General features: G+C 33.5%; 1 pseudogene; it reads right to left on the bottom strand.

The window, feature by feature from the left end:
- Positions 1-1,577: 1,577 nt before the first annotated feature.
- Positions 1,578-9,442, bottom strand: LOC140888637 (benzoate carboxyl methyltransferase-like; annotated as a pseudogene).
- Between the last annotated feature and the right edge of the window lie 1,720 nt (positions 9,443-11,162).

The following is an 11,162-nucleotide window of genomic DNA, read 5'->3' as shown; positions in this document are numbered from 1 at the left end:
CATTTTTTTAATATATAATAAATTGGCTTCTCAAATAAAATAAAGTAATTTATTTTAAGTGGCGATCAAAATCTTTTTTTATGGGATATTTGATTTATTTTTTTTATTCGACTCTTTCGAGTGGACGACCAACACAGTGACACACAACACACAATTAAGATTTAAGGTTGTTTTGCCTTAAAAAAAATATTTAAGGGCATTTCGTAAATGATTTCAGGTTTTTTTTTGTGTATTTTTTTTATATCGTGTATTTTAATTCATTTTTTCTCAAAAAAATTAGGTTTTGATTTCTTGAGAGCATATATTTCTTAATTCTTCTATTTATTTTTTTCTTGTTTTAAATCTTTGTTTCTTTTAATTATGGGATAACACATTCGATATCAATGTTAGAAATACTAAAATTTATTGTAAAAAATAAAATTAGCATTGTTAATTTTTGCGTTTTTGATTATTTTTGTTTGACTATTTCTATATGTTGAATAATTAGTCGAAAATATTTGTGGATAACAATGTATTTTTACTATATTCGTGAATCATAATGTAATTTAATTGATAAAGATATAATAGATAGTGTTAAATAAACTAGCAGAATTGAATGCAATGAATCTCGTTTTATCTACTAAGTTTTATCCAAAAAACTTTGCAGAACATGAGATGCTGCAATTAAAAATCCAATTTGAGCATTTTGATCATGTTCGACAACTTTATTATATTAGAACTCACTCGAAACTTATTTAATTATTTAGATCTTGAGAGAGGTTTGAGCTTACCCCCCTTTCTTGTTTTTCTTTTTTTCATTTCTAATAATATCTCTATTTTTTTATAAAAAAAATCAAAAATCTATCATGTTTAGGCTTTCAGTTCTTCTTCGTTGCCCCCCTCTTGCGTGATCCTGGCTCCGCCCCTGCATTTAATATATTTATAAATATTTATATATTTCACATTTTTTATTTAATTCATATCAAATTAATCATATATGAAAATTTCTAACAAAAAATAATATTATATACAATTTTATAAGCTGATCACGCAAAGCGTATGCGTCGGAGAAATCAGTATTTATAAATTATATGGACGTGAATTTGAAATGGATTTGAAATTTAATCTAAAATTTTAAATATCTCAATGGAAACACAACCTAAATAAATTACTATTATTTAATGATCCACACAAGCATAGTGTTACGAGAAATGCTATATTCACAATGAGAATTATATACACGGTTACATATTATTTTTAAAGTTACAAAATTACCTTAAATGCATTTTGGAAATTAAATTACATTTGAGATAATTTTGAAATCTTAAAAACATTGTGTAAACTATGTACATAACCTTCATTGTAGCACATAACCTCTTGTTCGTACGTGTTTTCAAGGGTATTTGTGCTCAAAATTTCAAAACACTAGGATGTTTTGCAAACATGCATGATGCATCCTAGTTATATATACTCAAATCTCAAAGTTCCATATTATAATTTATTTTTCATGTAACAACTATAAGAGACGCTACTACAAATTAAATACACGAAACCTAGCTAGGGTTTCACGCACTATGATCCGATTATTTCATTATTGCTCAATTTCTTCTAAGAGAAATGGCTATTGTGAAGTACGATGGCTTCTCCTTAGACAAATGCTCAGCCAACTTTTCTGCGTACTTCTCAAATAACACATCATAATTTATGATCCTTCTAAAATGGTTGGCCAGCAACGGCTCAATTACAGCTCGTATAGCACCTGCTACAACTTTCGCACCGCTCCATTTTTCAAAACGTAGACCATCTACGTCTTGGCTAGGAACCCAGGGGACTGGATAAGCGTCCATCTTGTCCAATTTGAAGGACCCTTCACTGCTGATTATCGTCTCAACTTCTTGTCGACACGGGGTGTATATAGGCACGTTGAATGAATATAGATCATCTTTCTTGATCAGCCCCTATGTGCATGTTTGCACATGATCATGATCAGTCACGAGGATAATCTATTTTTGAAATTATATATCTAAAAGGTCTCGCGGATGGAATCGAATTCCTGACTATTTGATATGATCGGGTTACCTCGACGACCATGTCATGAAGTGTTCCTGCTAGAATTGTGTATTGTGCAGTTTCATCTATGGAAGAGGTGTCTTCCATACGTCTTCCAGCTAACGACAACACCATACGCCCGCCATGGACCATTTCATCACCTTTAACACTCAGAAATTTTGAGAAGTCTCTTCGAAATTGGTTTGCATATGACCGTTGTTGGGCTTTAGCCCAACTTACCCTTTTTTCTTAGCCAGCCCATCTTAAATCCCCTTTTATTAAACCCACTAAGTGCCCTATCAGAGGTGTGGGTGCCTCGTCTCTTTTTTGGACGCCTCCATCTCGATCGGGCAGAGTGCGTGAAGAGCTGGAAGAACGAAGGCTGCTCGGTGCTCCTTCTTTGGTGACTTTGTGTCGTCTCCTTTTTTCCCCTTTGTTTTGTGCTAGTTTTAGTTTTGATGTCTGCGATTTCTTTCTTGCTTGGGCTCTGTTCTGTGTGAACAGATTGGTTGGGTCTAGGAGAAATCTCTTGGTCTTCGTCTTGGTTCTTGGTTAAAGTGGAGAGTCTAGCGTCTGAGTCCCGGAATGTTTACTTCCATTCTCGTTGTTCTTGTTTCTGTCCATTTTCATTTGTTCCAGCCTTTTGCTTCTTTTCTTTCTTTGTTTCGCAGGAACAGGTCCAAGACTGAAGATGGTGGATGGAATGAGGTGTGAGAATACCTAACAGTGGTATCAGAGCCTCTGGTCCATTTTCGAGTCGCCGCCGCCGTCTGGAATAGCTTGGATAGCAGCTGCCGTCGCTGCTGTTCTTCAGCCGAGCTGCCTGGACTTCTGACGCCGCTGGACAGTAGCTGTGTTCGTTGGACAACCCGCTTCCCTTCGTCGTCGTTGCGTGTCGTACTGGTTCGTGGGATCGAAACTCTTACTTAGAGTTTCGCTCTGGTAAATTGGCTTGATCCTCTTTTATCGCTTTAGTAGTAGCCGATGGCCGCGGTTTAGGTATTGCGATTACGTGCTGGTAGAAACCTAGGATTTTTCGTGCTTACTAGTTGCTTTCGCTGTGCTTGCTGAAATCTGTGGTTTACTGCCATGTGAAAATTTGCTTGTCCTTTTTTTTCTGTGTGAAAAATGGCATTCACTGGTTTCAATCTTGAACCTTTTAATGGGAAAACGGATTTCTCGATTTGGCAGCAGAAAATGAAGGGAATTTTAATACAACAAAAAGTTTTCAAAGCAATAGATTTGTCGTATCCTGCTGCCAAAACGGCTGAGAAAAAAACTGAAATGGATGAATTTTCTTACTCCTCTATTATCTTGAATTTATCTGATTCTGTGCTAAGAAAAGTGGGTAAACTGAAATCGGCCAAAGAACTTTGGGAAAAATTAGAAGAGCTCTATACGGAGACTTTACTGCCGAGTAAATTGTTTTTACTTGAAAAATTTTTCCGTTTCAAACTCGATTTGAACAAGGACATTGATGAAAATATTGATGTGTTTACCAAACTAATTCAAGATATTAAGCAAACAGGAGATAAACACATTGATGATTACACCCTATTGTTCTCTTGAATGCTATTCCTGATTCTTACAGTGATGTTAAATCTGCTATTAAGTATGGTAGAGACAATATAACGTTAGAAACTGTTGTGAATGGTCTGAAAAGCAAAGAGATTGATTTGAAAACCAATAGGGGTGGTTATAATTCTGGTGAGGCTATGTTTGTTAGGGGAAGGTCTAAAAATCGTTTTCAAAGACACTCAAACAACCTTAATCAATCTTCTGTGAAAAATAGGGGTAAGAGTAAGCAAAGATCTCAGTCAAGGCCTAAAAACAGAAAGTGTTTTAATTGTGGTGAAACATGTCATTACATTAAAGATTGTTCAAGGCCAAAACAAAAACAAAACCAGAATTACAAAAATCAGCATGATGATATTGCTAATATGGCTTCTTCTAGTGAAAACATGGGTGATGTTTTTATGGTGACTGAAGTATGTGATGTGCCTACTGTGAATTCTGTGCATTCAAGTGCTTTGTGTGGAAATGAATGGCTTGTAGATTCTGCGTGCACTTTTCACATGTCTCCATTCAAAAACCTGTTTTCTACATATAAAGAAGTGAAGCATGGGTCTGTTTCTATGGCTAATGAAAAAATGTGCCAAGTTGCTGGTCTTGGTGATGTATGCTTAAAATTTGATTCAGGTTATGTGTTGACTTTGAAAAATGTTAGACATGCCCCTGATTTATGTCATAATTTGATTTCCTGTGTTGCTTTGGAAGATGACGGTCTACAGGGTAGATGGGGTAATGGGGTAATGAAAATCTTGAAAGGTTCTTTGGTGATTTTCAAAGCTGAAAAATTGAGAAACTTGTATGTTTGCCATGCTGAACCTGAATCTTGTATGCAAAACTTTGTGAACGCTGTCTTGAGTGATAAAACTGATTTGTGGCACAAAAGACTAGGTCACATGAGTTCTAAAGGTTTAGAAATTTTGCATAAAGATGGTTACTTTGGTACTGAAAAATTTTCTTGTGTGCCATTTTGTGATGCATGTGTTCTAGGCAAACAATCTAGAGTCAAGTTTCCTTATTCCCCAAGTCCCAAACAACACGTCACTTCTGAAATTCTTGAATATTTGCATGCTGATGTTTGGGGTCCTGCTAGTGTGCCCACGCATGGTGGAAATCAATATTTCTTATCTGTGATTGATGATTTTTCAAGGAAAGTTTGGGTGTTTTTATTGAAAAACAAATCTGATGTGTTTGAAAAGTTTAAAAACTGGAAAAACTTGATTGAAAATCAAACTGGTAAGAAAATTAAAATTCTAAGAACCGATAATGGTCTTGAATTTTGTAACAAATTGTTTGACAACTTGTGTGCTGAATCTGGTATTCAAAGACACAAGATTGTCCCTTATACGCCTCAGCAAAATGGTGTTGCTGAACGTATGAATAGAACTTTACTTGAAAGGGTGAGGTGTATGCTTGCATGTTCTGGACTTTCAAAAAAGTTCTGGGGTAAAGCTGTTTGTACAGCAGCTTATTTGATAAATAGATCCCCTTCTGTGCCTTTGAATGGTAAGTGTCCAGAATTTGTATGGTTTGGTACGCAAACTGATTTGTCAAACTTGAAAGTTTTTGGATGTTCTGCTTTTGTGCATCAGAAACAAGATAAACTTGAACCTAGATCAGTAAAATGTGTTTTTCTTGGCTATCCTGATGGGGTTAAGGGTTATAGATTGTGGGTAAGGGATCAAGCTGGTTTTAAAGTGTTAATCAGTAGGGATGTTGTTTTTAATGAATCTGATTTTTCATGTTTATCTGCTCCCTTACCCATTCCCCAAGCTGCCACTGCTCCAAACAAGGTGGAGCATTTACCTGGTCCAAGTCTTGTTCCTGAAAATGTGCAGAATGTGCCTGTTGTGGATGAAGTGTCTGATAATCTGTCTGATAATGCTAATGATGATTCTGATATGCATGAGAAAACTAGTGAAAATGTGCATGAAAATGACTTGAATGATTATCAATTAGCTAGAGATAGATCTAGAAGGAATATTAGGCCTCCACAACACTTTGATAACTTTCTCATGACTTCTTATGCATTCAGTGTATTTGAATCTATTGATAATGTTGAACCTAAGTCGTATGACGAAGCTTTAAAATCTGAAAATTCTGGAAAATGGTTAAATTCGATGAAAGAAGATAATTCTTTGCATGTTAACAATACTTGGATTCTTGTGCCTAAACCTGAAAATTGTTCTGTTGTGGACTGTAAGTGGTTGTTCAAGGTCAAGAATGAGTGTGAATCTGTCAGATTTAAAGCTAAGTTAGTAGCTAAGGGTTTTACTCAAAAAGAAGGGATAGACTATACCGAAATATTTGCTCCTGTTGTGAAATTTACTACTGTTAGAATTATGCTTGCTCTTGTTGCTCAGTTTGATTGGGAGTTGAAACAGTTAGATGTTAAAACTGCTTTTTTACATGGTGAACTAAATGAGAAAATTTTTATGAGGCAACCTGAAGGCTTTGTGAACTCTAAGTATCCTGATCATGTTTGTTTGCTCAAGAAATCTTTGTATGGCTTGAAGCAATCTCCTAGGCAATGGAATAAAAAGTTTGATAAATGCATGATCTCTTTGGGTTTTACTAGAAGTAATTATGATCATTGCTTGTATTTCAAACTAAATGCTAAAGTTCCAGTTTTCTTGCTTATCTATGTGGATGATATGCTATTGATTAGTTCTTGTGTGAAAACTGTTGAGCATGTCAAAAATTGCTTGAGTGCTAAATTTGATATGAAATTCCTAGGAGATGCTAAACGGATTCTTGGCATGAATATTTATAGGGATAGAAAGAGGTCTATCATTTTATTGAATCAAGATACTTATGTTAAGAAAGTTTTGAGTAAATTTTCCATGTCAAATGCCAAACCTGTCAATGTGCCTCTAGCTGGTCATTTTGTTCTAAGTAAAGAGCAATCTTTTAAAACTGAACATGATATTAAATGCATGAAGAATGTGCCTTATTCTAATGCTATTGGTTCTGTCATGTATTTAATGGTTAGCACAAGGCCTGACATTGCATATTCCGTTAGTTGCTTGAGTCGGTACATGTCTGATCCTGGAGTTTCTCATTGGGAAGCTCTCAAATTTCTGTTGAGATATTTGAATGGTTCTGTGAAACATGGTTTAAAATTTTCCAGATCTGAAAATGGTGTTAAATTGGTTGGATATGTGGATTCTAACTATGCCAATGATAGGGACAATAGAAAATCTACAACTTCTTATGTGTTTACATTGTGTGGTGCTTGTATTAGCTGGAAATCTCAATTACAACACATTGTTGCCCTTTCAACCACCGAATCTGAGTATGTAGCTGTCACTGAAGCGTTAAAAGAAGCTATTTGGTTGAAAGGACTCATTTCTGAAATTGGTTTTCTTGAAGGTGAAGTAGTTGTATTTTCTGATAGTCAATCTGGCATCCAACTGTGTAAGAATCCTGTTTTTCATGATAGAACTAAACATATTGATGTTAGGTTCCACTACATTCGTGATGTGGTTGCAAAAGGTATAGTTTATCTTGAAAAGATTCCTTCTGAATTTAATCCTGCTGATATGGGAACTAAGTGCTTATCTGTTGAAAAGTTTAGATCGTGTTTGAAAATTTTAAACTTTGATACACGTGATTGATTGGCTATGTATATGTGTGATGTTGTAGCTTACTTTGTGTTTGCTACATGTTTTTTGATGTGAGTACTAACTTTGTGTTGTGTTGTGGGACGATGATGATGCTTTAGGTGACTCTCCATTGCCAGTGAACCGACGTTGGGCCAAAAAGGTGGAGATTTGTTGGGCTTTGGCCCAACTTACCCTTTTTTCTTAGTCAGCCCATCTTAAAGCCCCTTTTATTAAACCCACTAAGTGCCCTATCAGAGGTGTGGGTGCCTCGTCTCTTTTCTGGGCGCCTCCATCTCGATCGGGCAGAGTGCGTGAAGAGCTGGAAGAACGAAGGCTGCTCGGTGCTCCTTCTTTGGTGACTTTGTGTCGTCTCCTTTTTTCCCCTTTGTTTTGTGCTAGTTTTAGTTTTGATGTCTGCGATTTCTTCCTTGCTTGGGCTCTGTTCTGTGTGAACAGATTGGTTGGGTCTAGGAGAAATCTCTTGGTCTTCGTCTTGGTTCTTGGTTAAAGTGGAGAGTCTAGCGTCTGAGTCCCGGAACGTTTACTTTCATTCTCGTTGTTCTTGTTTCTGTCCATTTTCATTCGTTCCAGCCTTTTGCTTCTTTTCTTTCTTTGTTTCGCAGGAACAGGTCCAAGACTGAAGATGGTGGATGGAATGAGGTGTGAGAATACCTAACAACCGTAATACGTTCGCGGGACTTTTCATGGCTATGTATATATTTTCCCTGTTATTTCTCTCAAGTCCTTCGGGAACCTGTCATTTTTAACGCCAGGTATGATATGTTATCTGGTTTATATATTAAACTAAGTAAATTAAAATTCCTTAAAAAAATAGAAGTAAACCCCTTTAGTTTTGGACATTTGTTAAAAATATATAGCATATTAGAACATACCTTAGAGAGCCAATGGACGCTGTAAGAAGAGTAAGCGAAGTGCATACTGTTGCTTGGAAACAGTCTATCATAGAAAGATCCTGGCGAGCCATATAAAAAGCATGGCGGCTTCGTTTTCGTTTTTTATTCTTGGAAGAATTTTTTCACCAAGATGAACAAATTGTTGAAGTCGTTATCTATAGTAACAAAACCACAAATTTAGAGGAGGGATGACTTAAAATACTGGAAAAATAAAATTTGCGGAAATTAATTTACTTTAATATATCACCTGGAAGATCATTCAAGAATACTTGGATCTCTTGAAATCCACTACAGAAACCTTGTAAAGTATCCATGATATGAGAGACGACTAACAATGTATTCGGGCCTGATGCGCAACCAATATCCACCATCTTGAAGCAGCGTTTGGCGAATCTCTCATCGTCAACCATATTTTTTAGGGTTTCATCTAATATGAACCATGTTTTTGTTATGGCATATTTCTGAGAAAATAAAAATATAACGTTAGTTCATATTTTCTATGATCACAATGAATGTCTTCATTTTCTATTTTTTTAAAATAATATTTATAGGGGAAAATGGAAAGATAATAATTAATTACTTATGCTAAATAATATTATAGAATGTGAATTTATAAGCAATAATTAATATTCTAATATTTACAACCCAAACCAAAGAGAAGAAAAATTATTGCAGAAAACATTTTTGATGGATTATAATTAAAAGAGTTACAATAATATCAATTAATTAACATTCTTTTCTACTTTAGATCAAAGATTAGATGTACCAAAGAGCGAAATCCATCTATGGAATAAAAAATTGGATTTTACCAATAAAACCCTCTTCCTTAAAATTTAACTAGCCGCAGACCATGTGCGAAAAATTAACGATAAATTTTAGTCATGCAATATTGTTACTAAATTTAATTTAGGTATAGGAAATTATATATATATATATATATATATATATATATATATATATGATATAAATGTGTCTCACTCCTTCAAAAACACATCGTCCACATGTAGTATTGTGTATCGATCGACGTCTTCAAAAAATGGAAAATTAAAGAAAAGAATTGTACATCTCTTTTCTTTGAAAAGAACCGTGAAGATATATTTTTAATTTTCATAATGGATTTACTGGATCTCTAATTTAATTAATTCTTTTTTTTTGAATCAGCTAATTTAATAATATAGAGATAGAAAAATATAGATATAGATATATAAGATAGAAAAATATAGATATAGATATGAATATAATATAGATTACTTGAAGAGTTGAGTTGTTGGCATAGCTAGTTTCGCCATCTCCTTTATTCATATGTAGGATATTCTTCAAGTCCATTTCACACTGTATATATGAATTTCTATGTGGGGAATAAGTTACTATTTATAGGGGGGGAAAAACATAAAACGATATAATTGTGAGTGTCGTTTTGGTCACCAACTGTTCCTGTCCATCAATATATATATATATATATATATATATAATGATCAATAATATTATCATTTCAAAGATATATATATATATATATATATATCTTTGAAATGATAATATTATTGATCATCATAAATAAATATCATTTCAAACACAAAAGCTTCTATGAGTCGTGAAACAGATGTTACATTCGACTCGACTCATGAAAAAATATTAATTTTTAGTGTATATATGAGTTGAGTCGATCCTTATAATGGATATAGATATTCGAGATTGTCTTACCAGAGATCTACTGTACTTCAAAATATTATATACACAAAGATAAATAAAAATACTGCATGGATGTCTTTTCAAGGTCTTGTTTGGTTGAGCCTCTTATCATTTTCAAGAAAAACATTTGAGATTTAAAAAGGTTGAATTAGAAATTTGTGAAAGTTGACTCTTTGTCATTTGAAACTATTTGAGAAATTACCTTATTATTATTGTCGTCATCGACATCATCATTGTTGTTATTATACATATATTTTTTGGAAGTTGAAAAGCCAAGCAATAGTTGAAATGGTTTCGTGAAATTTGAAGAATAAGAGGAAGACACATTAAACTTGGGAAAATGCTATATGTACAAGTAGTGTTACACATTTATTTTGATATTACAAAATTATCCATGTACTTTATTTGTAATTTTTTTTTTCAAAAATGCATGAGGATAATTATATATGTAATTTCAAATATAATGTGTTATCCAATCAATGTAGGATGCCGAATTTTTTTTTTTAAATTTTGTATATAAAAATTTGACTAATTTTTGTTTAATTTGGTGGCAGCCTGGGTAGTTCAATTCAAAATATTAAAGGATAGGGGAACTTAGAATTTTAGTCCGGGTAGACTAAAAATGCTGGACTGAATCCAATATTGTGTAACATTCTGCGTACATGCACGTAACATAACCTAGACTTGGAATTTGTTTTTGGTAATTAGTCCTTTCATTGTTGTGATCACATTCACATTCACATTTTATAAAATGGACACTTAGCTTGGAAGATGTTTTTTTGTTCTTTTCATTGTTGTAAGTTATTTTTGCATTACCTCGAGTTTAATAGACTCGTTTTCCACTACCTTAATTAACATTCACATTATAAAATGGACACGTAGGTTATTCTTAATTTAAAATACTTAAATTTCACATTTACCATATATATATATAAGAGTAGCTTGCGTAGCACGGATGTTTATTAGTAAGACGAACTAATTCGACCCATATTTATAATTGAAAGTAATACTTATGATATAAAAATAATATTTTTTTTCATAGATACGATCGAATAAGAGATCTGACTCACAAAATCGACTCGCGAGACAAGGCATTGTTTGGTTTGATGTATTATTAATCTTTGTATAACTTATCTCAATTAATTTCGTCTTATTTTCATCATATTATTTATCTATTTATTAATTAATAATTTTACATCAATTAAATCAAATAAATTATAATTTATCCATCAATTCAAATAATGTATTAACTATTTTTTTTTATTTATTTTTAATTTACATTATATTACTTATCTATGGATTACTTATACTATCACTCAAACCAAACGGTGCCTTGTTTTTGTGTTACTATAAGTCA

This window comes from Henckelia pumila, chromosome 3 (genome assembly GCF_033568475.1).
Source record: "Henckelia pumila isolate YLH828 chromosome 3, ASM3356847v2, whole genome shotgun sequence".
Classification (NCBI taxonomy): domain Eukaryota; kingdom Viridiplantae; phylum Streptophyta; class Magnoliopsida; order Lamiales; family Gesneriaceae; genus Henckelia; species Henckelia pumila.
This window is presented reverse-complemented; position numbering and strand designations above follow the sequence as displayed.